The sequence below is a fragment of the Pleurodeles waltl genome, chromosome 6, assembly GCF_031143425.1.
Source record: "Pleurodeles waltl isolate 20211129_DDA chromosome 6, aPleWal1.hap1.20221129, whole genome shotgun sequence".
Taxonomy (NCBI): domain Eukaryota; kingdom Metazoa; phylum Chordata; class Amphibia; order Caudata; family Salamandridae; genus Pleurodeles; species Pleurodeles waltl.
Window position 1 is genome coordinate 558,789,988 of NC_090445.1, and position 27,208 is coordinate 558,817,195.

The 27,208-nt window shown below is 42.3% G+C and overlaps 1 protein-coding gene across 1 annotated transcript in view; it reads right to left on the reverse strand.

Annotated features, from left to right (window-relative positions):
• Positions 1 to 25,768, reverse strand: part of DENND2C (DENN domain containing 2C) — a 319,873-nt gene extending 294,105 nt beyond the window's left edge. Inside the window, exon 1 of the mRNA XM_069238733.1 lies at positions 25,396 to 25,768. The gene's annotated coding sequence lies outside the window, so the exon portion shown is untranslated. The remainder of the gene's footprint in view (positions 1 to 25,395) is intronic.
• Between the last annotated feature and the right edge of the window lie 1,440 nt (positions 25,769 to 27,208).

Sequence of the window (27,208 nt, forward strand, 5' to 3'; positions counted from 1 at the left end):
ACTGCTTGGAAAATTAAATATTATTAGCAGATAAATAAAGTGTAAATAAATAAAGTGGCTAAATGTACAATTAAACATTTTTAAATGTACTGTAAATTTCAAGGAATTTGAAATTGGAGACTAAAAATGTATTTAGTATACTCAGATTGATTCATGAGAGCAGGTGCATCAAACAGAATATAGTATGGATGATGTCTGGCTTCAATTGAATTTAGAAAAGCTCCAATCTTCAATTTAAAATATTTTTTTTGTTTATATTTGTTTGCAAGTTAAATAAAATGTGTTATCACTTGTGTATTTGTTCAATGGAATGTTTGTTTCTGTATATTGTTTTGCGGTCCCAATCATCAACAATGTATAGGCTGGGTTCCTGGCTTCCAGTAATGACTCAGGTGGGGGGGGGAAGGGGTGGAGTGGTCCCAGGTTCCAACAAAGATTCAGTGGGGGTCCCTGAGTTCAAGTAATGATAAAGTGGGGGTATCCGGGTTCCAGTCATGATAAAGTGGCGTTCCACAGAAGTCAAAAGGTTGGGAGACACTGGCCTAAACTACTACTTCACAGTTAAATGTTTCTAAATAAAATCTTACTCCCATGATTCTCAGTCTTACCTCTAATGTGAAAGTACAGAGCTGATTACACATTTAGTGCATGCACACTCCACAACAATCCTCTTCTAGAAGCTTGAAACTCCATAAAGCCCCCCCATTTTTTTTACAAAAGGTTACACACACCTCAGTGGCTTACCGGATTGTGTTTAGGAGACTGGCTAATCTGCTCTGTGATTTGAACAGTGCTTAGAAAGTGTCTGCACCACTTGTTTTTACCTTGAAAAAGCCAAATATTTGAGTGCACAACAATCAGTATTTCAGTGGTTTGGGTTTCAATCTGTCCCGTACCTGGAAATTGGAGTATGCTAGCTTGGAAGTGTGGATTCTGCCTGTCTGTATCCAAGGAGATTCTGAATAAGGGAGCCCTGCCCTCATCCCTTGCACAGGGGCTAGGGGTTAAGTTAACCAGGCCCTCTGTTGGTTGTTGCATATGTTGTTGTGATTGATTGCTGTGACTAGTATTTCTGTTGGTTTAAGGAGAAGGGTTTGTGTTCTGATTGGTACTATGGTTGGGCTCCTATTTGACTGTGGTTTTAGGGCTTCTATTATGATTGGTACTAGGGCTTGATTTCCTATTGGACACTGGTTTTAGGGCTTCTATTGTGATTAGTACTAGGGCTTGGTTTCCTATTGGGCAATTGGTTTAGGGTTTCTATTGTGATTAGTACTAGGGCTGGGGTTACTATTGAACCATGGTTTTAGGGTTTCTATTGTGATTGGTACTAGGGCTAGGGCTCCTACTGGACCATAGTTTTAGGGCTTCTATTGTGATTGGTACTATGGCTTGGATTGCTATTGGCCCACAGTTTCAGGGCTTCTATTGTGATAGGTATTAGGGCTTGGATTCCTATTGGTCCGTGTTTTTAGGGCTTCTATTGGGATTGGTACTAGGGCTAGGGTTCCTATGGGACTAAGGTTTTAGGGTTACTGTTGTGATTGGTAGTCAGGACTAGGGGTGTGATTGGTCGATAGGGCTAGGTCTCCCATGGGATCTAGGGTTACAAATCTCATTGATTAAGGTTGGGACTGGGATCAATTGGCTAATAGGGCTATTTAAGCCTAGGGCTCAGGGCATCTCAGCCCAGGTGTAGAGGCTACGGGCGGAGAGAACAAGGGCAGTCCCTGTTTGGGCCAGTCAAAAATGCTGCCCACTTTTCCATTTACCAGAAAGGACCTTATTCCCTACACATCCTCCTACATCAAAACACAATATCAGCAAATGCATCCAACTCGTGTACCACAAACAGACCGCATACAGATTGAAATGTCTCATCAACAAGCACAAAACCCCACATTACACGCCTATACACTTTTCCACCACAATTACATCATTAAGACACCTTAATTCTCACACCAAACACAACTCTGTCCATTACCACTAACACATCCAGCCATCACAACACAAAACCACATTATACATTACTTTCAGCCATCCAGGCACACACTCCCTGTTCATACAAGCCAACAGCACTATCCTATATTTGCTCCTGCCAGACCCCTTTTTATCATGACAAAACGTAAACTCAGCCTTCCATCCACAAACACCCCACCCCTCTGTTCACCAGTTACTCACAACCATACAATCTTTACACTCCAATCCACCACACATATTAACTCTTCCAGTGACCACATCTAACACAAACACCACTAACTCTCGTCCATCCTCTCTTACACACCTCATACACTCTTCTCCAAAACACATCAACACTCCATGTGATATTCTAATACCACTCACCAGCATTAACTCACATACAAATCCTTCACAGAAAACCACTGCATCAATATCTCCTCTCACCACTCCACAATAACAAAACAAACTACACATAATAGCATATCAAAATAACACAAACTTTCATAATAGTTTCTGTCTCACCCACTCCCACCCACATGACTACACAAATAATACAAATCCTGACCACTCTTTACTTATAAATTCTCACTCTTCACAAACATCTATCACAAGCACACCAACAGGGCAGCATTCATTCCCCCTCTCTCTTCCACTGCACAGTTTAGATCCTTACCTTATGATCCACATGCTCTTCCACCACCCCTCACTCATACTTGTTCAACACTAAACAGGAGCAAACAGAATAAACAACGTCACTCTTAACAACTTCGCATCCACTTGTCTATTACACAACAATGTTACTCTACAAAAAGAACTACACTCATCATGTCACTCTCAGCCACCAAGTCCACCACCAACACACACAGACCCAACAAAATGCTTACTAAGCCTGCTGGATGAGGAACTCTATGAAAAACAGGACTATTGTGACGCTCATACAGTTATCACAACTAACTACACACCAGCTAAAGCTCAAAATATACTGCTCATCCTTCTCCAAAACAAAATGATACTGCCACAAACACACATTTTCGAAACTGCCTGCTCATAAATGCTTGATCACCCTAAAGAAAACAAGCACCACATCTACAACCTGCTCACTGACACACAACCTGACTTACTATTCAGAATGGAACCATGGTTGGGAGATGACATGGGACCAGTGCTGCATGAAACTGTCCCTCCAGACTATCAAACCACCACACAAAACAGTATAGGCAAAAGAGAAGGTGGACTAGCTTTTATATTAAAAGAAGTAATAAATCTCAGTAAAACAGACAACTTTTCCATACAAGTTTGTGAGATCCTCCGCACTAGATGCAACCCTACACCAGTTTCCTCCTGTAACTTTCTACTCCTTTACAGACCTCCACCTAACAATTCAAGATTCCCAGACACCTTTCTAGGCACAGTCTCAAACTTTATAACATTATACTCCAACCTATGTATTCTTGGGGACCTAAACATTTGGCTTGACAAACCCAATATGCCCCATCCAAAAGCTATTACCATTGGTCTAGTCACATTGGACCTACATCAGATTGTATACAATCCCACACACGTCACTGGACTCATTTTAGATGTCATTTTTGCAAACCCTGAACTAGTTACATTTCAAAGCATCACCCCAATCACATGATCAGACCACCATTTGGTAACTTTCCCACATAAATCACCACAAATAAACACACCCTATAGCACCTTACATCCATACATCTATGGACCATGAAACAAACTCAATTTTGAAGACTTAGAAACACAACTAACAACCAACACAGATCTAGACACAATAAATGCTGTTCAGAAAAGTTATGAGTGACTACAGGAAGCTTTCAATATCCTAATACCACTCAGAAAAACTAAAGAGGACAAAAAAAAAAAAACTTTGGAGAAACACAGAACTAAAAAAGATAAAGCAACAAATCAGAAGACTGCAATGGACCTGGCACAAAACAAACAACATTCAAGACACAATACACAAATCATCAATCATATAAGCTAAAAAAGGTACTACTCAGACAGAATTCAAAATGCTAAGTCTGCAACTAAAAATTGTTATAAAATTCTCAATGAATTTGGAAAATTTAAATGCATGGAAGGAAGTCATCCCACTACTCAAGATTTCAAAAACAAACTGGCATTTCATCACACAACCAAGCCAGGCACATTGGACTCCTATTTAAAACAAAAGAAAACCATCAGCACCAACCCATTTCCTAAAATCCCCCCAAGAGTAAACCAATCCAGCCTCTGCACTGCTTCAAACAAATATCACAAAGTGAATTTATGGATTTGGTCAAAGCAAGCAGGCCGTCCTTCTGCCCTTGTGACCCTTGTTCACCACACATCTTCAAGAACATTATTTTATCTACTTCTGCTGCCACACCTGTAAGAAGAATCATCAATAACTCTTTAGCTACTGGAACTTTTCCTGCAGACAGGAATAAAGCAGTTAAAGCAATAAACGCCTGTTATTAAAGAAAAAAAACCTTGACCTGCATGATCCCAACAACTACAGACTAATTGCAAATAGAACTTTCCTGGGCAAACTGATAGAAAGAGCAGCATTTAACCAGATGTCACAATTCATTGTAGGCAACTCCATACTTTCAGACTACCAAACTGGATTTCACCCAGGAAGAGGCACTGAATCTGCACTCACCGCAGTCTGGGATGATCTTAAAAGCACAGTCAACTGCAATGAAGTTGCTGCACTATTTCCCTTGGACCTCTCAGCTGCCTTTGATACTGTTGATAATGACACCCTAATTCAAAGACTCCATGAAGCCGGCATAGAAGGGACTGCCCTCAACTGGATTACATCCTACCTTCAAAACAGAACTAATACCATCTATTCTCCCCCCTTCTCGTCCAAACCCTACTTCACAAAAGCAGGGCTCCCTAAAGGATCAATCATCTCACCTATGATTTTCAACATCTACAAGATGACATTATCATTCCTATCCACTATAAAAAAAAAGTACAACGTATTCAGAACTCAGCTGCCAGGCTACTATTACGTGTAAAGCCACAAGCCCACATCTCCTCTGCCTTGAGAACATTACATTGGTTACCAGTTGCCAGAAGATCCACCTTCAAGCTGCTTTGTATCACCCACAAAGCTATGCATGGAACAGGAGTGTTTTTCATCAGAAACAAAATAACCAAATACATTCAATAAAGAAACCTCTGCCCAAGATAAGTATTCTGCCTTAAAACAACACCATACCAGAAAAAGACAATAGGTGGTACATCCTTCTCTGTTCAAGCAGCCAAACTATGGAATTAATTGACCCTAAATAAAAGATCCTCAGATAACTTATCTTGTCTTCAGAAGACTACTTAAGAGTTGTCTCTTTCCTTCATAACCACCATATCTAAACAGCAATGGACTGCATATGCCTGTATTGATAAATATGTATAATCTAACTATATGTATATTCAAGATATGTATAGTTCTTTAAGAAATATGTATATTCACTATTTCATAATAATAAAATATACACATACTCTTTAAGCCTGTTTAACAAATGTACATTTACTCACATATATATGTGTATATTATTCTATGCTTAACGTGTTCACAGGTGATTGCATAGCTCCTAGATAAGTTGTTATATTATATACTTATGAATCCCTGCTTTCTTTTTTAGATCACAATGAGCAAATGTTATCTTAACTATTTTATCAGCAAGCATTTTACTATTGAAAAATAGAGGAAAGATAAATGAATGTTAGAAACTATAAATTAACATCAAATATTGCAAATCTTGAAAGTCTGGGTTTATACAATACAACTTTACATCTCATATTATACCCATTATTATATTTCTTACACATATATTCCCTTACTATGTATTTACATACCCTTTTATTACTCTAGTCCTACTGTACTAGAGAACAAAATAAAAAATAAATAAAAAAAAACCTCTCCTTTACTCATCCCAAGCCTCATCCTATTACCATAAACTATGTACTAATCCACAACAAATTCCTCTTGAGTTCCGGACTATGGTGCTACTAACTGAAAAGCACTTCTACGCCTCGTCAGGGGTGATAAGCGCTATATAAATACAATTACAATTATCCAGTAAACATTTCTGGGCATGTGATTTTACACACGGGAAAAATCCAAAATCACACATCAGCAACTTAAATGCAATTTGAAATAGCTGAAGAATTTAAGTTGTGCCAGTAGACACAACACGTCCATGAGGGGGACCTATGCCTGATAAGCATTCTTAATTCCTACATAGATTGGAGACAGATGAGGGGTGAGGGGAAAATTACAAATAAGAGAAACATTCACGTTTGTAAGATTGTGGGTATTCACACACAAGTTATTACTTTCCACACTTATATTTACAACTAAGCTTACATCTAATGATCACGTTGTAAACAGCGCCAGCGGTGTGATAGGAGCACTCACAGTTGCTATTACTTAAAACATGTAGGGAAGTAAAACGTTTAATGGAAAAGGAATGTAAAAAATATTTGGACTTGCACTAGTTTCATTTTCCCAAGCAAGGAGAATTTACGCAACAAGAAGACTTTGCATGTGAGGGTTAAGAAAGAAGACACATGTAAGTTGTGTACGTGAAACACATGTTCTTAAGTGTGTAACTTACAAAAATAGTAAGATGCCCTCTGATATACCGGGAGATTATGTATGAAGGGAAGGCAGCCGTGAATCTCTTTAAGAGTGCAGACCTACAATATGCATTCTGGAATTTATGGGTGCCATCAAGACCACAAGCCTTAATTTTCGCCCATTAATTCAGAATTATGAAGTAAAATGTGTTATGATCTCATTTACATTCATGTGCTGTATCGCCATCCTACACTTTTGAATTTGTGGTATATGAACAGGGATTCACAGGGTATTGCAAATTAATTATGGGTACCAACAATATAATTATCTGCAATTTAAACCCAATAAACATAATAGGGGAAGTAAACAATCTTCTTGCTTAAAAACAAATAGTATCCATCCACGTCCTTTAGGGATACCTTTTTCAGCGCATCATTTATGAGCCTCTAGGGAAGCCAACTGCTACCAGTATGTTGCTGTACGACACCCGCATGAACTGCTTTACAACCTCTTTGATTTAACCAATCTGACAACTGAACATAGTTTTTGTTGTTTTTAAAAGGGGGTTATTTGTGTCTGCTATCAGTCGCCGTTTATGAACATGCTGCAGGCTCTGGACTTCAACAGTGTTTAAAACATATACAATGGCCCATCTTCAGATTGAAATATTGTGTGATATCACAACCTGCAATATCATCATCTGTGGCTTTTTGTGAAATGAAGCAAGCAACCACCAGTGGCAATCTAGTTGAAGAAATTGTATCTATTTCCGTAAAATTCAATATTTCCAAACTCAAGGTCTGTTCCACATCACAAAATGTGGTTTGCTATTTTTGCTGAACATCCATGGTCTCCCATGGTTAATTTCCAGTGGCTGCTCTTTTGCAATGTGGATACATGATTCTTTCATCACTACATTCTACAAGTTACAATCATGGCTGCCACCAAATATTGTATTATTAATCCTGAAACACAGGTCCATCAGGCAATGATCAAGTAATCTGCTTGTTGCGACCACATCAATGATGCATAACCCTCCACATCTGAAACCCGGATCTGTCATTCGGCATCATATACTGCAGTCTCTGCATGCCTTGGGCGCTCCATCACGCACTACAAAATGCTAATTTCAAAGCAGATGACAAGAGCAAACATGACGGTAATGATGCCTTAATCCCACCTACAAAAGGAAACTCAACCGAGATAAAAAGGTGCGGTTTCATGTGCGCCGGGGGTGCCGAATGAAGATTAGTCATCATCAAACAAGACTCAACCTGGCTTTCTTAGACACAGGAAAAGAAACGAAATAGTTTTACTCTGATGTCACATGTTACGACCGGCATTTTAAATACAACGGTGATTTTAGTATCAATCAATTTTAGGACTAAATAAAGATTAGAGGAGAGTCGACTGAATTAATTCTACTGTAAGGCTGAAAAGTGCTACCATAGGAAAATATTTACTAAAGCAGAGAAGCAGGTATCTGTGCAGCTATTTTTCAAATTACACCTCTTCACTGGACGACTATACTATTTATACCAATTATATACTTTTATAATTTATTCAATTATCACTTTATTTAGTTATTTGCAATGAAGAAATATTCTAAATTCTCTTCTTGTGACACGAGAACAAAGCTTGTACAGCTCGTGTTGCTTGTTGGGTATCCAGAGTGTAAAAACCAAAAGAGTCTTTCGACAATGCATATCAGAATAAGCCACTCAGATTCTCAAAATGAATGTTTACAATCTTATGTTACAAAATGTGACAGTATGTCTTTTCCAGGTAGTCTTCCGGCCTCATACTTCACTGCTAACAAGAGAGGCTCCGTTGAGTACTGCCTACTGGCCACGGATCTCATAAATAACGAAAAAACCCTCATTCTTTACAGGGCCTAAAGACCCTAAGATGTGTCCTAAATTTACATATTGTTTGGGCCTATGATTAAGGCTCATGGACTGTTTGACCTTGGTGACATTGTTGCCTCTACTTTCATAGGACTTGGGAATTCAATTTTCGATATTGAGTTCTATTAATAAAAATGCTTACTCATCAGAATTTACAAATATGTAACAGTTATGTTTCACGTTTCAGTTTGTAGATAAATTTATTTATGGATGGAGTGGTCAACTGGTTTTATGCTCGCATGCTTCTGATTAATTATAGTTCACTATCTAGGAATTATACTTATTATGCACTGTATTGGGTCAATGAGGCAGTCGGGGAGTCACTGTCCTCCCTTTGGCACTCCGTGTTGAAAAATGTATCTGGAAATAATTTACCGAGTGTTCATAAAGAAGACATGTTTATGTACAAAGATTAGGGCTACCTCTGGCAGCCCTTTTACAAAAATTTCTTCATCAGCGAATTTCCTCAATACACTCAAAAAGTTCCATTAATGGAAGGGAAAGATATTTTACAGTCAATATTGATCAAACTTCTCAGCTAATATGATTGAAGCTCAAATGTTTGACTTTTCCTGTAATTAATCACCGTTTTGTTGTTTCTCCATGATGACGGTAATTTGGATTCAGCCACAAAGTGACAAAATTCTTAAATTTCCAAGCACTTTAAACTGGGGAATTATTGGTACAAAATCCATATCTTTACAGTACAATGCCCATTTTCTTGAGCTACAAAATGACTTGGGTGTGCTTTATACATGTCTCTCCTTTAATTGTTTATTAACGCTAAGATTTCATGAAGGTGCACAAGAGGAAATTGGTGTTAAACTTCCTTTCCCATAAGTGTTTTCCTCTAGTTTCTTAGGACTATACCAGATTGTTAGGGTGTTACAAAGCATTGGTCTGACAAAGAGAAGCACTTTCATCCTAGTATTCTTCTCTTCACTCGTGTTCCCATTAGTACATTCTTATAAATATAATTCAGATTTGGCATCTGTATTTGCTAAGACCAGGGTGGCCTATAGAATGGCTGATATGATTTGAAGCCAGATTTGGGAACTAAATACACTAGTTTTTGGGCTTTGTAGGCAACAAACCTCTTGTGGACCACACCAAAAACATACAGTAGGCCTAGGGCTTGCTCATTGCTTTGTTGTCACCCTCATTTTTTATTAGTTTGCTTGCCTTTTTTTCTTGTGTTGTAGCTGCCAGGGGCATAATCTCTGTTCCATACATTTGATTCCTCCTACTGTTCACCTTTTTTTTTTCACTAAGCATTCCTTTAAAGTGCATCTTGCTCTCTCTCATGTTATGTTGCTTCCCCCTCACAAATAACTGTCTCTGCCTGTTATGTCCCCTTCACCTGCCCCAACCCACTCTTCCTTAGCTCTCCTACCCCTCACAGTAGCTGTAATTTTTGGTACTGCCCGTCAGCGATATTTGCTGCCGGGCTGCTCCGCTTTACATAAAGTTCATTTGTATGCCTTCATGGCTCCCTCTCCCCTGCCCAATCTCTGTTGTTTCCCCATTCTCCCCTCCCCCACAATTATTTATGGAATTTTTTGGGAAGGCTCGGCAGCTGCCATTGGCTACAGGGCAGCTCCACTATACAAAACGTGCTTCAGCACAAATACAATTCCAGTTTTTTATTTGCCAGTTTAAGTGACGTCTGCCATCTTAAGTAGATGGCAAAAACCCAATATGGTGCACATGTCGTTCCCTAGGCGTGCTCGTTGGTGGTGATGCTTATGCATCCCTACAGAATGACGCAGCTAGAAGCAGCAGCCAGGTCATTGTATCTTTTTTATATATTTTTTATCTTCTGTGGTTTTGCTGTTGCTGCTCAGCATCAAAAAGCATTCGAAAAGATAATAAATCTACATATGAGACCGAATTGATTTGCCAATGCTTGTTTAATGCTGGTGATAAACATATTTGGTACCCCAGTGATTAGCTCGTTTCGACAGAGGCTTCATTTTACAAAAAATAATAATTAATAGGAGCATCAAAAGTAAAAAGCACATACTCTTTAATATCACTCAATATAATTATAAGAAACAATATTGCAGGACCTATGGTGCAGACGACAGCTCTGGTTCTTCCCAAATTCTTCTACAAAAAACATTTTAATTCAAAAAGGCGGAAGTGTGGGAGTGTTAAATTAAAGAATTGCACGTGTTGGGACAAGCAACTGGAAGACCGTGGGTACAAAGGAATCTGCATAAAAAGGCAGGTGGTGCCCGGTATAGGCAGTTCTGTGCGCAACAATCTGGGTGGAGAAAACTGAACCAGTCTTGCTTGAAAATAGCAAGAGGCGGGTCTTAAATGCTTTATTTAGCTAGGATGAAGATAAGATAGGTGAAAGCAGAGACGTGGAGCAGCATTTATACTATTGTACAATCAATCATTTTTAAACTTATTTTTAACTCTTGTGTAGTTGACAGAGGCTTTATCCCTGGAATTCAAAAAACATTTAATGGGTCCACTTTATAACTGTTTTGTTTTCAGAAACCACTTAATTAGATCCGTAGTTTTCATTTACCATTTTAGTTTTCTGAAACTTTGAATAATTTTCTCTCCAGCGAGATCTAAAGAAATGGCTAACGTTGCAGTGACATCGTTGACCCGCCTCCTCCCATGAGCCCTTTCACGCCCTGTCCTTGTGTATGGTCTGGGATTATAAACACTGCCTTTCAGTGCTCACCACAGGCTGGTTCATTTTCTATATATAACCAAATACAAGAGTTGTAAATGTTACAAATGAAAAGGTTCCTGACTTTGCTACTTATAAACAAATGTAATGATCCCCTGTCGATCATACATTTGCCATATGTATTCAATTTATGTTTTTCCCAGTCTCAAAATAATGCAGGTGCCAACAATACTGCACATTTAGTACAGCATCCACTTGTGAATCATTCAGGGAAGTTTCTCATGATGACTCAGCTGGTACATTTTGCAATTACACTATTTTACCAACCCGGCACCTGATAAAAACAATAGAGGACAAAAGAGAGTCAAATGTAATCTAAAACATGCAAAGCACAGATGATGACAAATTATTCAAAAATGTCAGTCAATCAAAGGCAACTGTGGAAACATGTTTCAAAACGAAATACAACAGTAGTTCTTTAATCACCAATTTATAGCTAAAAGAAAACCAATATGCCTCACAAGGAAAGGACAAGGCAACGGATAATTTGCATCTGAGGATTGATGTATTTCTCTAAGGAGTGCCGACATAGCCATATATTAAAAGCAGGCGACTGAACACGACTTTAGTAGGACTGAGTGTTGTTGCTTCACGCTAAACCCATGATAATGATAATTTGTCTCTTTTCTCACTGACAGGAACTCTTTTTTCAAACCTGTATACCAATCCAAAGAGCTGCAGACAAATTCCATCCACAGGCACATTGCAAAAAATCCAGATGCTTCTTACTGTGCAGCAGAGTGCACAGACATCGTATGTCAAAATGTGCGATAAGAAGCTCAATTCCTAATCCTCTACTACACAACATGAAGAACATAATCTCAAAATCAGACCTGCAGAGAGTGGTGCTGGGACTTGTCCTGCCCACGATGGTCTACAAGAAAGCCTACCAGTCACGGCTCGTGGAGGTTACAAGGGGCGGGTCAGTGCGCGGGGGGATATTAATAATATGTAAAAAATAACTTTAAAAAAAAAAAAACGTACCTGCACACCGCACCACTGATCCTTCATCTCCTCAGCAGGCACAGGCACTCAGCCTGCCCTGCGGCCAATCCTGACACTGCTCAGAGAAGAGTTAGGATTGGCTTGAAGCGACAAGCCAGGGTGCTCCCAGGCAGACTGGGAGCCTGTGCCTGCTCTCTCCAGCCCGGCAACATAGTGCCGGGCTAGAGAGAGCACAGTGCACATGTGTGCTTGGCCAGCCCAAGACGGCCGGCCAAACACACACGAGCACTGAGGGGAGTGCACAGTGCACTCCCCTCCTCCCAGTCATCCCCAATGCCCTGCACCTTTAACAACAAAAGGATAATAAACATAGTTTGTTATCCTTTTGTTAAAGGATTTGAGGAAGTTGCTGCTGGCAGGGGTTGAAACTGCTGGCGGGGGGTGACACTCCTCCACCATAGCGGAGGAGCCGCCACTGAAGCCTACCTGATGACCTTTCCAAACCCCCAGCTTGCACCACTGTGAACGGTTCCACACAGAGGCGCTAGGCCTCTATCAGGCTTGCACTGGGTAAATCACAACACTCTGATCCTTATTTCATTACCCTGGCTCCCAAACTAAACATGATGCATCTTGAAATGGCCTATCTGACTAACACATTTGCCTGCCTCGAAAACCAGGAAGTAATGGGAAACAAACTTTGGAGACATGGGGGCACCTGTAAGCCCCCACCTTCAACGAAAAATAAACCTTCAAATCCTCATTCACAGGCTGCTCTCTAAATATCCAGGCGTTCCTTCCATGTGAACACATTATATTTAAAAAAGACCCTCCTCTGTATGGTAGCAATGGACAATAGCAAAAGTACTGTGGATACTGGTAAAGGGTATAATCATGTTCTGTTCTTTACTTTGTTATGTAATGAATGGCTTTGTTTGTTCCGCTGAGACCAGGAGGATGCCAGCATATACAAATTGAGAATGTTTACTCCCTTAGCGCTTTTTGCTGGTATTGATATGTCCTACATGTATGTATTCGCAAATTTACAATAAAGAGCTATTTAGAAATAGAATAGACTCTCCTTTTCAAGGGATATTGCATTGGGAAATCCTAAGCACCCTACAAATTGTCCCACGGATACCTAAAGCTAGTTACCTCTATACAAAGTAATATTTCCACGTTGCTCATCCTAATCAAATATGGCACATGAAACTCCACTAGAATACTTCAGAACCGGTATTTAAAAAAAATAACCATAATAACCATCTCAAAAGAATTCCATGCTGCCAGCGCCTAAATGTTAAAGCCCTACTGCATACATTCTTGTAGATGTTTCCTACTAAGTTTCCATTCCCCATTCCATTGCTTTTCTGACATGTTCCATCATTCCTTGGTTACCCGAAAATTCTCTAGCAAGGATTTCTGCTGCTCACCCAATGGCTACTGCAAAATATATTACACCATATATGCACAGGCCACTTCATAATAGAGGTCTGGAATACTATGCTCATCAAACACAAATCACCCTATTCACACTGAGGTATAAAGGCATCAACGCTTAATGTAAATAAATGACAAGCCTAAATGACAACATTTCCATTGTTTTGAACCCTGTCTCCATTTTCGCCATCCACTAGCTCCACTCTCGCACTCCTACATATCAATAGGGCAACATTAATAAATAAAAGCTTCACTAACCTCACATTTTGATGGAAATGTTCTCATATCCACCTACAACTAAACGTAAAAAGGCCAGCCCACCCACATTTCTGCTCGTTGTAGCCTTCCCTCAGTTTACCACACAAGCATTTTTCCAAGGCTTTCTCCCCACTACCAACATTCAGAACCATGTCAACCTTGACCAAAATCTTCACAGCAACACACAAGAATGATGTATACCTGTATTATAGATGTATGACAGAACCACACATGCCATTACCACACGTGTCTTCACCATATGTCCATTACCACACAATGCCTTTACAGCGCGTAGCTTTTACCACTGAAGTCCAAGTCATTACAATGCAAGTCTTTACCACGCTTATGCCACAAAATAATAAGTAAATGCCAGGTAAGTGAACCCCTTATTTTGTGTGTGTTTGTGTGTGTGTGTGTGTGTATTCCCTCATCGACCTCTCATCCCTGAACTCATCCATCCCTAAACCCTAAAGAAATTACCTTGCCACCCAAATACCTTTATACACCCTGAACCCTAAAAATATCCCTACCACCCAATTCCCCACTCTAAACCCTAAAAATACCCTTGCCACCCAAATACCCTTACCCACCCAAAACCCTAAAAATACCCCTGCCACCCAAATATCCTTACCCACCCGGAAAAAAAAATATATCTGCCACCCAAGTACCCTTACCCACCCTAAGTAATAAAAATACCATTGCCACCCAATACCCTTACCCACCGTAAACCCCAAAAGAACCCCTTCCACCCAAATACCCTTACCCACCTTAAAACCTAAAAATACCCCTGCCAACCAAAACCCTTACCCACCCTAAACCCTAAAAATATCCCCAACACCCAAGCATCCTTACCAACCCCCAAACCATAAAAACGGCCCTGCCACCCAAATACCCTAACCCACCCTAAACCCTAAAAATACCCCTACCACCCAAATAATCTTACCCATCCTAAACCTTAAACATTCCCCTGCAACTGAAATACCCTTATCCACCTTAAACCCTCAAAATACCCTTGCCACTGGTGCCCTGGGTACTGCTAACCAGTCCCAGGGCCTGTGCTCTGTGTAAAATGGATATGCAAATTAGGCCAATTATAATTGGCTAAGTTAACCTACCTATAAGTCCCTAGTATATGGTAGGGCATGTAGGTTAAGGGACCACAGCATAGGTGGTGCACCCAAAGGTGCACTGCTGAGGTGCCCAGTGTCATTTTAAAGGCAGGCCTGCCTTGCTGGCTGCTTTTAAATTAAAGTTATAAGGAAAATCTGACTTTCGAATAAAAAGTAGTTCCAAAATCTTAAACTACCTTATTTTTACATATAAGTCACCCCTAAGGTGTGCCCTATGTGCCCCTAGGGCTGGGTGCCATGTAACTATAAGCAGGTACCTTATAAAAATAGTTTTATAAGCCCTGGTGAGGTAAAAACAGCCAAATTCGTTTTTCCCTCATTGTAGTAAATGGCCTTCATAGGCTAGAATGGGGAGACTTTATTACTCTTACCCACCCTAAACCTTAAAAATACCACTGTCACCCAAACCCCCTAAGCCACCCTGAACCATAAAAAGACCCTTGCCACCCAAATACCCTTACCCACCCCTATACCTTAAAAATACACCTGCCACCCAAATACTCTTGCCCACTCTAAACCCTAAAAATTCCCGACACCCAAACACCCTTACCCACCCTAAACCCTTAAAATAACCCTTCCCACAAATACCCTTGACCACCCTAAACGGCAAAAATACCCCTACCACCCAAATACCCTCACCTACCCCTAAACTCTAAAAACACCATACCCTAATCTATCTATCTGTCTATCTAGCTATATGGATAGATTGATATAGCTATAGATATAAACAGATATAGACCAGAAAAAAAAATGTTACAGGGATATTATAGATGTTATAGTTAGGAAATTGAATTTTAAAAAAACTTTAAAATTCACTAAAAAGCCAAAGGTTTACAGGGACGTTATAGTTAGGTTCAGATTTTACACACACAAATACCATTAAAATTCAGCAGTTAGAGTTATACTTATCTCAAGAAACTATCATCTGTGCCCTAAGATAACTATACCTAGCGCCACTGCCATGCACAGTTTTCTCATCACTAATTTAATTACAAATGTTGCAGTGATATTATCATTGATCTCACAGATAATTGGCAGTGCATGGCAAGGGCACAAGTTATAGTTACTGTTGGACCCAGCCCTTTTTGCAAGGTTATTACCAAACTTTATGCCTTCTTGCTCCTATTTTTTCTGACCTGTTTTTGTTAGCTCTAGGATTTGGGGCACTTTACTGCTGCTAATCAGTGCTAAAGTGCATATGCTATCTGTCTAAAATGTATTGTTGATTGGTTTCTCCATGATTGGCATATTTGATTTACTAATATGTCCCTAGTACAGTGCACGGTGTGTGTCCATGGCCTTTAAATCAAATGCTACTAATGGGCCTGCAGCAATAATTTTGCCACCTACATGAGCAGCCCTGAAAATATGTCTCAGACTTGCCACGGCAGGGCTTGTGTGTGCAGTTTTAAACTGCCATGTCGACCTGGCAAGTGCACCCACTTGCCAGGCCTAAACCTTCCCTTTTATTACCTGTACGTCACCCCTAAGGTAGGCCCAAGGAAGGGAGCAGTGTATTCAAAAGGAAGGACATGTACTGCTATGTTTTACATGTCCTGATAGTGAAATACTAGTAATTTTGTTTTTCACTATTGCATGAGCTATCTCTCCCATAGGGTAACATGGGAGTTGCCTTGAAATATCTTTTAAGTGTAATTTCCCATTGGAAACAGATAGAGATATGGGGTTTGGGGTCTCTGAACTCACAATTTAAAAATACATGTTTTGGTGAAGTTGCTTTTTGAATTGTAAGTTTGAAAATGCCACTTTTAGAAAGTGGGTCTTTTCTTGCTTAACCATTCTGTCCCTCTGCCTGTCTGCTGAATACACGTCTGGGTCAGGATGACAAATGGGCTGTTTGTGTATTCTTTCTAGACAGCTACACAAAGGGACTTGAGGTGTGCCCTGCATATCTTGATGGCCTATCACCAGCCTGATTGATCTTCCTCAGCTAGATTAGTGGGAGGAGCTGACACTTGCACCTGAATAGGACTGTGCCTGTCCTCACACAAAGCAGTCTCCAAACCCCTGGAGTTTGTCTGGGTCCCGGGGAGGGAAAGGCAGGGTCTTAAGCACTACAAAGACTTCTCTTTGATGTTTGCCTACTCCAAAGACAGAAATGGGTATAAAAACTGGACCTCTGACACCACATAGTTAGAACACTTCTGGACTGAGGGCATTCCGCAAGGAAGAAGAGCTGGATGCTGTAGGAGGCACCGCCAGTCTGCCTTTTGCTCTGCTGTGCTGGCCTGCTTCTTGCTGCTTCGGTCCTCTGAGTGAAAGGACTGGACTTGGCTTTCTGTATCCTGCTTTCCAGGGTTCTCCAAAGGCTTAAACTGAGCTTGCCTCCTGTTAAGAAGTCTCAGGGCCATCAAAGATTTCACCTGTCAGTATCTGGGCTCTCTTGCTGAGTCCTGAATTGCCAAGAGGTCCAAATGCAGTTCCTGTGCCCTTGGAAGCGAGCTCTGGTGCAAATAAGAAGAAACTAAGCACATCGACTCCAGAGCGACTTCAGAACTGGCACCACTTTCCAACTCCTTGCCGCTCCCTGCAACGAAGCCGTGGTGCCCGTTGAGTGTATCACCACGACCTGCAACACAGGCCTGATGCTGCCACAGTGCCACCAAAGTCCCACCACAGCGTGAGTCATGTGTGCTGTGCCCCCAAATCCCCAGGCACCCGACTCCACCACAGCACCCATGGCCCGATGGTGTGATCACTACACCACAAAGTCGACGCCTCGCATCTTGACCTGCTTGATTCATCAACCCCGCCAGGTTGTACGGAACCAACGATTCACCACTGACACTGTGTCACCTCCCCTGCAACCGTAAGTACCCAACGCCTCACCTCCCCTGCCTAGCAGTAAGGAACCAATGCCGCACCGGCTCCAGTGATGCCTCACCTCCCTGACTCCATGCAACGTCTTTGTTTCCTCATCGTTTTCCAAGACACTCTACCTAGGATCCGTGCAACTCCGTGACTGGCCCACACTGTCCTGTGAGTGGTGTCGGACTGTTTTGAATGACTCCATCAAGATGCTGTGATAGCCCCAGTCGGAGTTGTTGTGTTTCTAAGCACTATACTACATTTAATCTTTGAAAATTTGTATCTCTACATGTGTATGTTGGATGTTTGTCCTTTTTGGTCTTGTTTTACTTAAAGAAATATGGGCTATTTTCCTAAACTGTGGTGGAGTCCTTTTGCACTGTTTTCAGAGTGTGTGTGTGTACACAAATACTTTACACATTGCCTCTGAGATAAGCCTGACTGCTTGTGCCAAGCAGGGGTTATCTTAGCAGTGTGGCTCTCTTACCCTGACTAAAGTGAGGGTCCCTACTTGGACAGGGTGCAAACCACTGCCAACTACAGACCCCATTTCTAACAGTTACCTTAGGGCACGAGTTATAGTTTCTTGAGATAAGTACAACTATTACAACTGAATGTCTATGGTTTTGTGTGTGTAAAATCTGAAACTAACAATAACGTCCCTGTAAGCTTTGGCTTTTTAGTTTATTTCAAAGGTCTTTTACATTTTATTTCCTAACTATATCGAGCATGTAACTTTTTTTTTTTCAGCAAATCTCTATGTTTTTGTGAACATAAAGTAATATTTAATTATCATACGTCAATCCAACTGTCGCCACACATGGTCTTCAGCTGTTCATGGCAGGGGGTTTGCCGCGGGCCCTACAGCCAACCCCTGCATGCAGCCAACCCCACACTGTGCATATCCTTGTTTGTACATGGCAGGAGGGTTGGGCACAGGGCCAGTCCTGCAGGCTAGACCTGCAGCCAACCCCCCACCATGAAGCCAACCCCACACTGTGGGTCTGTGAGTGGGTGTGTGAGTGGCTGTATAGGTGTGTGACTGGGTTGTGTGGTTGTGTTAGTGGGTGTGTGAGTGCATGAGTGGTTGTGTGAGTGGGTGTATGAGTGGCTGTGTGGGTCTGTGAGTGGGTGTGTAAGTGGTTTTGTGGGTCTGTGAGTAGGTGAGTAGGTGTGTGAGTAGCTGTATGGGTGTGTGAGTGGTTGCGAGAGTGTGTAAGTGGGTGCGCGAGTGTGAGTGGCTGTGTAGGTTTGTTACTGGGTGTGGTAGCAGTTGTGTGGGTCTGTGACTGGGTGAATGAGTGAGTGTGTAAGTGGGTCTGTGAGTGGGTGTATTTTTTAATTGGGCTCTGGAACCACAGATCCATTGTTGATTCAAGGGGGGGGGCATGCTGAGCACTGTGGTGGATTCGCAGATCCCTATGGAGCCCCAAAACAAAACATTTTGGGCACTTTCTTGCGCATGAAGGATACATCAGAGACCCCTCCATCAATCCCATGGAGTCAGGATACCTCTACTCTGACCCCTTATATCCTGTTTAATCTTTATTCCCTCTTCCCCCTGAACTGTGTCCCAATTTAAAAAATGGCAAATGCAGCTTGCCTCTCAGGGTGTGGGCACCCAATCACAGCATTGCTGTTGGTGAGTGGATCTGTAGTGGATCCCTGTGTCTAGATACACATAATATATTTTTTTAAATAACTACAGAACTAATGAACAGATTTACACTACTTTACAAAAAGAGATCGTTCTGGACAAAGATCTAGCTTTCTGCCAAATCTTGTGTAATTCAGTTCTGCGGTTCGAGCTGTAGTTGTGTCTAAAATCCCTATAGGGCTTTGCATGAGGAATGAGCATTTTTGGGATCCACCTTTTTCTCACCCCCTCCCCCGTCGCTTGACAAATCACACCAAAACTTTCCAGCCAGCGAAGTGAGTAGCAAACTAGGTTTGAAAAGTTATTAGCAAAACAAAACAACAAAATACTCTTTGCTCAGCACTCTCTCTCACAGTGCATGTATGTTCGGCCGGCAGTCTCGGGCCGGCCAAACATACATGCGCAGAAGGCTGTCTCCAACCAGCAACACAGCTGCCGGGCTGGAGAGAGCCTGCACAGGCTCCCGGTCTGCCTGGGAGCGCCCTGACTGGACGCTCCCTGCCAATTGGCCACAGGGCAGGCCGGGAGCCTGTGCCTTCAGCAGCAAGATGGGAGAGGAGAGGAGCGGCGTGGCGAAGGAGGAGGTAAGTGTTTTTTTTTATTTTATTTTTATTTTTATTTCTCGTGCCCACCTCGCGCCCCCCCCCCCCCCGCATGCTGCCCCGCACCATCCAAGCACCGCGAGACGCTCCTGAAAGAGAAGTTGTCCTCAGATGAAAGCATACTCCCAACAGGTTATTATTTATTGTGGAATGCAGCAAAACCAGCAACATACAGAGAATTCTTTAGCATTTTCACTTTTGATGCCTAACGCGTTTCAGACATCTCCATCATTGTTCACAGGCCAAGAATTTTACTATATATATATAGGCCAAGAAATAAACCGTTAAAAAAAAGAAAATTATTGATAATAAAAAACGCCTCTCGTATTTTTGACAGAAACTCTTATTAGTGGTTGATACTGAATTATTCGTATGAATGTCACATGTTTTTATGGTTGCGCGTGTCACAATAGAGGACACATGAATACAAGAATGATGCTAGCTAATGGCTGTAATCAGTGATCTATTGTAGGCATACAGTAAACCGTTCGACCCTTTCGACCACAGTGATTCACTATTGTGTTGGTGTGAATGAGGCCACTGTTCTCCTACTCTCCGTCCACAGCCAGCACTAGTGGTGACTGTACCAAGTTGGAGAGTGAGTTACTGTTTGGTTTCATTCATGTTCTTGGGAAGGCCTGCTCCTTGATTACATCCTCTTCTGGGCCTGCTTACCACTGCCCACGCTCGCTTTCGTGCCTTTGTGTTACCAGACTTATAAAGCCGTCCGTGCCAGCCCCCCTCCCTCAGGGGGAACACATCTGGGGCAGCTCGCTCTGGCATGCAGCTGTCTTTCTCTTCTTCTTTGGTGCAAATGAAGCCAAACATTAGTGAACTCACAAGGCTGGTAGGGCGCTAATTGACATGTTAATGTGTAACATTTGCCTCAGATCTTCCGCAGCATCAGGTGGTTGAGGGGACACAGCTCAGCAGGGGCCGGCCCTGATTACTTGCTTTCCGTACCCGCCACTAACACTCGACATGCTTCCTTCTTTTATTTTAGGTGAATCTGGTACGGGGGGGGCGGAGGGGAGGGGGGGTGGTGCCGTCGCCTTCGAGTTCCTCTTTTATGGTGCTTTGATATAGTTGTGGCATGAGGTAACCATTTCTTGCTGAACTTCAAGTGTTACAGGAAGACTGGAGGTTCAGGTCCTACCCTTCCGATAGCGCCCTTATATACCGATTCCTTATAGGCCCTGCAAGTATTCCTATCTTTCAAGCCCCAAAATATTTGAGCACTCAACTGGCCAATGCAACTTATATATTGCTCTATTTTTCCATTGATAAAGTATGATGAGTAAAATGAAACATGTTGCCCTCTTCACTGCAGTGCTAAGTGGAAACTCGCCATACCAATTCGCCCGCACGAAATCGAACCACACAATGTGTGGTTAATTATTAGCGATATACTTTCCCCTGACAAGGCAGGAGTATCCCTGGGTTCGCAAGGCTGAGGTCTCCAAGGCGGCTTCCCACCCAAGGACACATAGGGCCACCTAAAGCGAAATATAAGGGCGTAACCATTCAGAGATGCCAATTCAAACATGGCCTGCAATTAACGGGGAAGGCTGCTGGGATGCGGGGCTGATCGCACATGGATGCATTTATATACTTAAAAAAGCATGACTTGCAAGTTCCCTTCAGAGATCATGCGTTCAGAAGTTGACAAAAACAGCAATTGTTGCAGATTTCAAGGTGGTAGGAATAGAGATCAATTTGAACATACGTTCTAGAACTTCTCTCACACAAACAGATTTGAAAATTGCAGGTAGGAGAGTGGCAGAGTGTTAGGGAGAACCGAGCCAGAGCCAGCTGTCTGGCTTGGCTCTAAAATCCGAAATATGAGCCCAGACCTTAAAATATTTGTCTTGTAAATCGTCATGTAAAAAGTTGATAAAGACTTTTACAAGTATGTGCAAAGGCCGCCCCCCGCAGTGGGCATAAAGGTCCGGCGCCTTAACGGCCGCCTTGGCCCGGAAGAAACCGGTAAAACTGGTTTTGAAACAACAAGCGCGGCAACTTGGTGGCAGCGCGCCCCCACCCCAATGTGCCAGCAGGGGGGGAATGACAAAACCAAACAACCAATGGGGGGGTTTGCCATCGTTCAAACCCCCCAATCAATACAGCGAAGCCAGACCAGGGGTGCAAGGAAAAGGTGCATTTAAGGAGCGCGGTCCCCGTGTGGTGCTCAATCCAGGATGATGTGCTTGCACCTCGGGAGGTGGAAATGTGGAAATCGCACTATTTGGCCAAACGGGGAAGCTGGGATGGTTCCCAGGTTTCTGCTCTTCACTTAGTCCAGTTCAGCCACTAGATACAGGGGTGGGGTCTTGAAACTAGACATAAGGGCTGATGAAGCCACATGAAAGCTTGGCTCGTGTTGCACTTGAGGTTCAAAAAGGACTTTGAGCTGAGCCAGAGAAAAGCATGTGGCAGGAGTCTCCAGTATCTCATCAATGTGCATCTTTCTTCTTAGGTAATAGGGTAACAAGAAATGGAAGGTTTTCCAGTGCGTACTAATCATGATATCAAACCCACCAAGGTTGACAGATCCCTCAAAAACAACCTTAATATAAGTAAAAACATCCACCCTAACAATAAATGTTACACTCTCAGCCAAGTGCAACATTTATTTTTACAGCGGAAAATTTTATTGACCACGATATCAGTGTGACGTCACATAGTTATCCTGAGCACTACATGCCTACTAGAGGCACAAGCCTATCAAGGTATGGCCTAATTTCCTGGTAGGTCATTTGTGGAGCACTTGGGGCTAAACTGTGACATATAGCCATGCATTGTGCTCTGAGAAGCTCACTACCTGTGATATTCCATCCCTAAGTGTTTCCTACTCTACAGTGTGCTACAGACTGGTTTTAATGGGCATTCCACGATGGTGCTATCCTGTGATACCAGGGTTATGTAATGAGCACAGTGCCTATGGTACTCAAAGGCTAAGACCAAAAAAGAGCATTGTTTGGGGGGTGCTGGTTAGGCAATTATTATGCTTGTTTATAGCCATTTTCTGGACGTCTACCACCATTTTTAACAGGAATGTGATTGAGTCAATGGGGTCGTTTCACAGGGCTTTGTCTTGGAATAATTGTGACTTCTACCTAGAATAAGGTGTTTACAGACATAGAAAACCAATAACCCGCATAGGGCTTGGTTGGAGATTCACGTGTGCAGGAGGTAGCACATAAATGGTCAATGACATAAACCACCAACCAATTCATTGCACAACCACAAGGTTGTTAGTTTATACATACTCACATAAATTGAGATTTTCGTTATACACTTATCTAAGCATCTACGCAGGGTGGTCAAAGCATAAGGATTACAGAAAGTGGGAGAAAGTTTGTCAAATTGTCTTAATGTCACAGATGAGACTGCAAAAAGGGGTCCTTTTTTACTCTAATTTTTTTTTTAAAGCATGCAGCACCCTGAAGAGTCCTAGGTAATGAGTGGTGCTATACAGATATATATACAAAATACATTCATAAAAATAATAAAAAATCTATTAAACCAATATTAAAGCAGTACGGACTTCACTTGGGTGATTCTACAAACTACAGACCAATATCCAAAGGACTCAATAAAGGGCCCTCCCCAGGTAAACTCCCTGACAAGGCAGTTTGCTCCAGATCTAAACCTTTGTATGAAACAATCAAACAAGTGACAGTGAGATAGACAGCATGGATTCCAACCTAGAAGAAGCACTGAATCAGCACACTTCTACATCAGGGACAACCTCAAGAACGCAGTTTACGCCAATGGAGTTGACACTAAAATCAACCATTCCTCATCATGTGACACAGTAGACCACTAACTACTAGCCCAAAGTCTGGATGACTTTGTGATACGGGCATAGTCCTCAAACTGATAAGAAGTTGCTTTAAGGATGGATCCCAAATGTCTCGCTACCTCCTTACAACTCTTCACTTTCACTTGTTGAATAGGCATTGCACAGGGGAACAGTCGTTTCCTTCCTGTTTCATGTTAACCTAGTCCTCTCCCTCCGGATCGTGTGGACAACTCCAACCTAACCTAACAGAATTTTTCCAAAACTGGAACGTCCATCAGATGGACGCAACAAATGCCTTATGGCAGTGGAACAATGGGTGCTAGAGAAACATCTCACTATTAAAAACTGGACTACTCACCTGTGGAACTTAGCAAAATTATAACACTAGAGCTCCCGATGCCTGGACAGCAGCCAATAATAACAGAAAGAACAAACCTTCTCATAATTATTGACTCTGACCTCTCACTTCAATCCAGAGTCAACAAAGTGATGAGTTTTATTTACATTTTGAGAATACTTTCAGAATGTATTTTCCCCTATCTGGGGCTCTCACACGGGATTCAGGCATCACTCGCCACGCTACTGTCACTTTAGGAGTATTCAATTGGCCTGACTCTCCAGGAAATTAATTGGTAAAGTCATCAAAGAATGCAGCTTCCTGACAAGCCCTAACCAGGTCTTAACACACTAGCCCTGCTCTCAAAGTATTATTACAGTTACCAGTTGGTAAAATGATATGCTTCAAAGCCCTTTTCATTGCACACTGGATGATCCATGGTACGGTACCAACCTTATTACAATGCAGACTCAGCTTGTACAACCAAAGTGAAAACCTCAAGTTGAGATGGTCCCACTCCTGGTAATGTGCTTGTTTCCACAAAACTGCACAGGCGGAAGCACTTTATCAGTATAAACATGCAGACTGTGGAATATGCTCCCAAATAAACTAAATTCGAGCATTCCCTGGGTTACATGCACGAGACTAAAACTCAACAACTATAGATAAAAGTTCAACTCACAAACTTCTCATATCCACGTGCTACAGAAGTGTAATTTAACGATCTGTGCTAGGGAGCGCTCTCGGATCGTGGCAACAGCTAGGAAAGCGCTGCAGAAAAGATACAATACAAACCTTCTAAACAAATAAATAGATACACTATACAGTAAAGGAAGTAGACAATTCCCGTCCACTATGCATAATTGTGCACACTATGCACATGTACGGTTGGGAAAATTAGAGCAAGCTAGCAGTGTACCCTTTTACCGTTTATTATTTCACAGTATCTAAAGACAATATCTTAAACAAAGAGGGTCCTGTCTCAGTTATAGTGACAGTTTACCAGGTGGCTGGCTTTTTCTTTTTACAACAGCAAGTTGTTGCCTCATTCCCGTGAAGAGAATGCACATGTGCGTCAACGGAAGCCCTGCCTTACAGTGCACCTCATGACACATGCATCACTATGAGATTCACGAAAAGGGCCAGTGCTGGGGACGCGACATAGTTTCTGATGGAACCTTGGTCTGCCTCACGTTACATTTCTTAGCGAATAAGCCTTACTTACAGTCGCCGGAGCCTTGCTCGGAGACAAGGGTCTCTTCGCCTCCGTATCCTGTTTGAAGAGGAAGAGCCCTGCGACATTCAGTTATCCAGAGACTGAATTGTGCCGGCTTGAAAGTTGTGTTCAGAGTCCCTCCCAGCAGAAACTCCACTCGATGGAATAGGAGGCTGCGAGCTCCACGCTCTTTGCAGCGAATGCGGACAAGTTCCGGTGTCAGAAAAGCGTACCAACAAAAGAGATCCCCAGCGAGAGAGAAGAACGTTAGAAGCACTCCGTTTTCTCGTTCCCTGCCGCAGCTCCCACGTTTAGTCCCGGAGTCGTCTAAAAGAAGGGAAAGTGCTGCCGGTAAACCCCGGCGGTCGTCAGCTGACGCTGCAATTTACATAAGTAAACACAGCATCATTTAAACAAATCTCTTCTGTTTTTGCAGTGTTTGGTAACAAGAGCCCGTCAATGGTAGTATTTTCCCAGATGACCCGCAGATCCGTATTTTGTGAGAATATAGTGGAGTGTCTGTCGCACACGGAATCACGAACACTTTGTACAGATATGGGCTGTTTGGGGAATGAGGCATTCCTTACGCGTTCTCATACCACAACTGGTGATGTGTATCAGTAAACATTTTTTTTGCATTTCTGTATAGCGCGAACTCGGCCAAAAGGCATTAAAGCGCTGTACATGAGCACAAGGTTCCATTACACAAGGATTTTGTTGTTGTTTGAAAACAGTTTGCTACAATGGTTACATCTTATGGAATAACTCATGGTTCAGTGGAACTCATCTCCCACTACCCGCAATCACGCCTGGCGTGAGTACCTTGTGACGTCTCAGTTTTATCTGTTGCATTCTTGTACACGTAGTTTTGATATCATCATTATAAATCCACCAGGACCAGACAGCAAAGAAATATGGACGAACTCCCACGGCTCAAGTTGGTCAAGCTGTTGTCTTTGGTATAACCGTTTGAGGTCCGACAAAGTTACTTAGTGCACAAGTAAACTGTGACCTGCGATCGGAAAGTAGGATTCTCATTGGGGCGTCAAAAGACAGAACAGAGACATTCAATGCAAACTCAGTGAATACACAAAGGCTCTGATTCAGAGTGCCATACACATCCCAAATCGAGGTGGAAACCGCGGATCAATAATTTTCATCAGACACATTTCAGCCTTAAAAACCTGCCAACAACATTTATCTGAGGAAAAATGGCAAGAAAAGGGCACAGCATGCATTAACTGGATGCACACACTCCCATATCACACTCTGTGTCTCATGCCAATCTCTGGAATTGTAGCTGCCTGTGCCATAGGTAGGGCAATGCCTTAGGCAGCAACAACTCAGCGCAGCACTCCCATTCTGCCGGGCTGCAGACTCTTTCTCCCCCTTCTCTGCTCCCCACATAGGTTAAGGAAGCCTCACACCTTGGGAGGCAGGACACCCCCTCAGTTGTCACTTCCGGAGCAGGGTGAGGGCTCTTCAAATACATCGCAACACCATGGGTCATCCTCTTTGGTTTATGCTGTGTACCTCAAATCTGGCGATTGCCACCCCTGAGGCGGGGTGGAGTTATATGGTGAGCCAACCGATTTTGGTGCAGAAAGCAAACACAAGAAGAAACCCAAAGGGGCTTAATGCCTACATCCCCAGAGTCCTTACAGCAACACCTAGGGTGAAAGTGATGACAACCCGTTATTCCCACAGGCAGTTGCAAGCCTGAGCAACTGTGCGTTTGCCTGGTAATGCTCCACCCCTGGGATCCAGGTGTGGGTGCACCCCAAAGCTTCTGCACTATATGATCTCATTCCTGGTGTTTGCT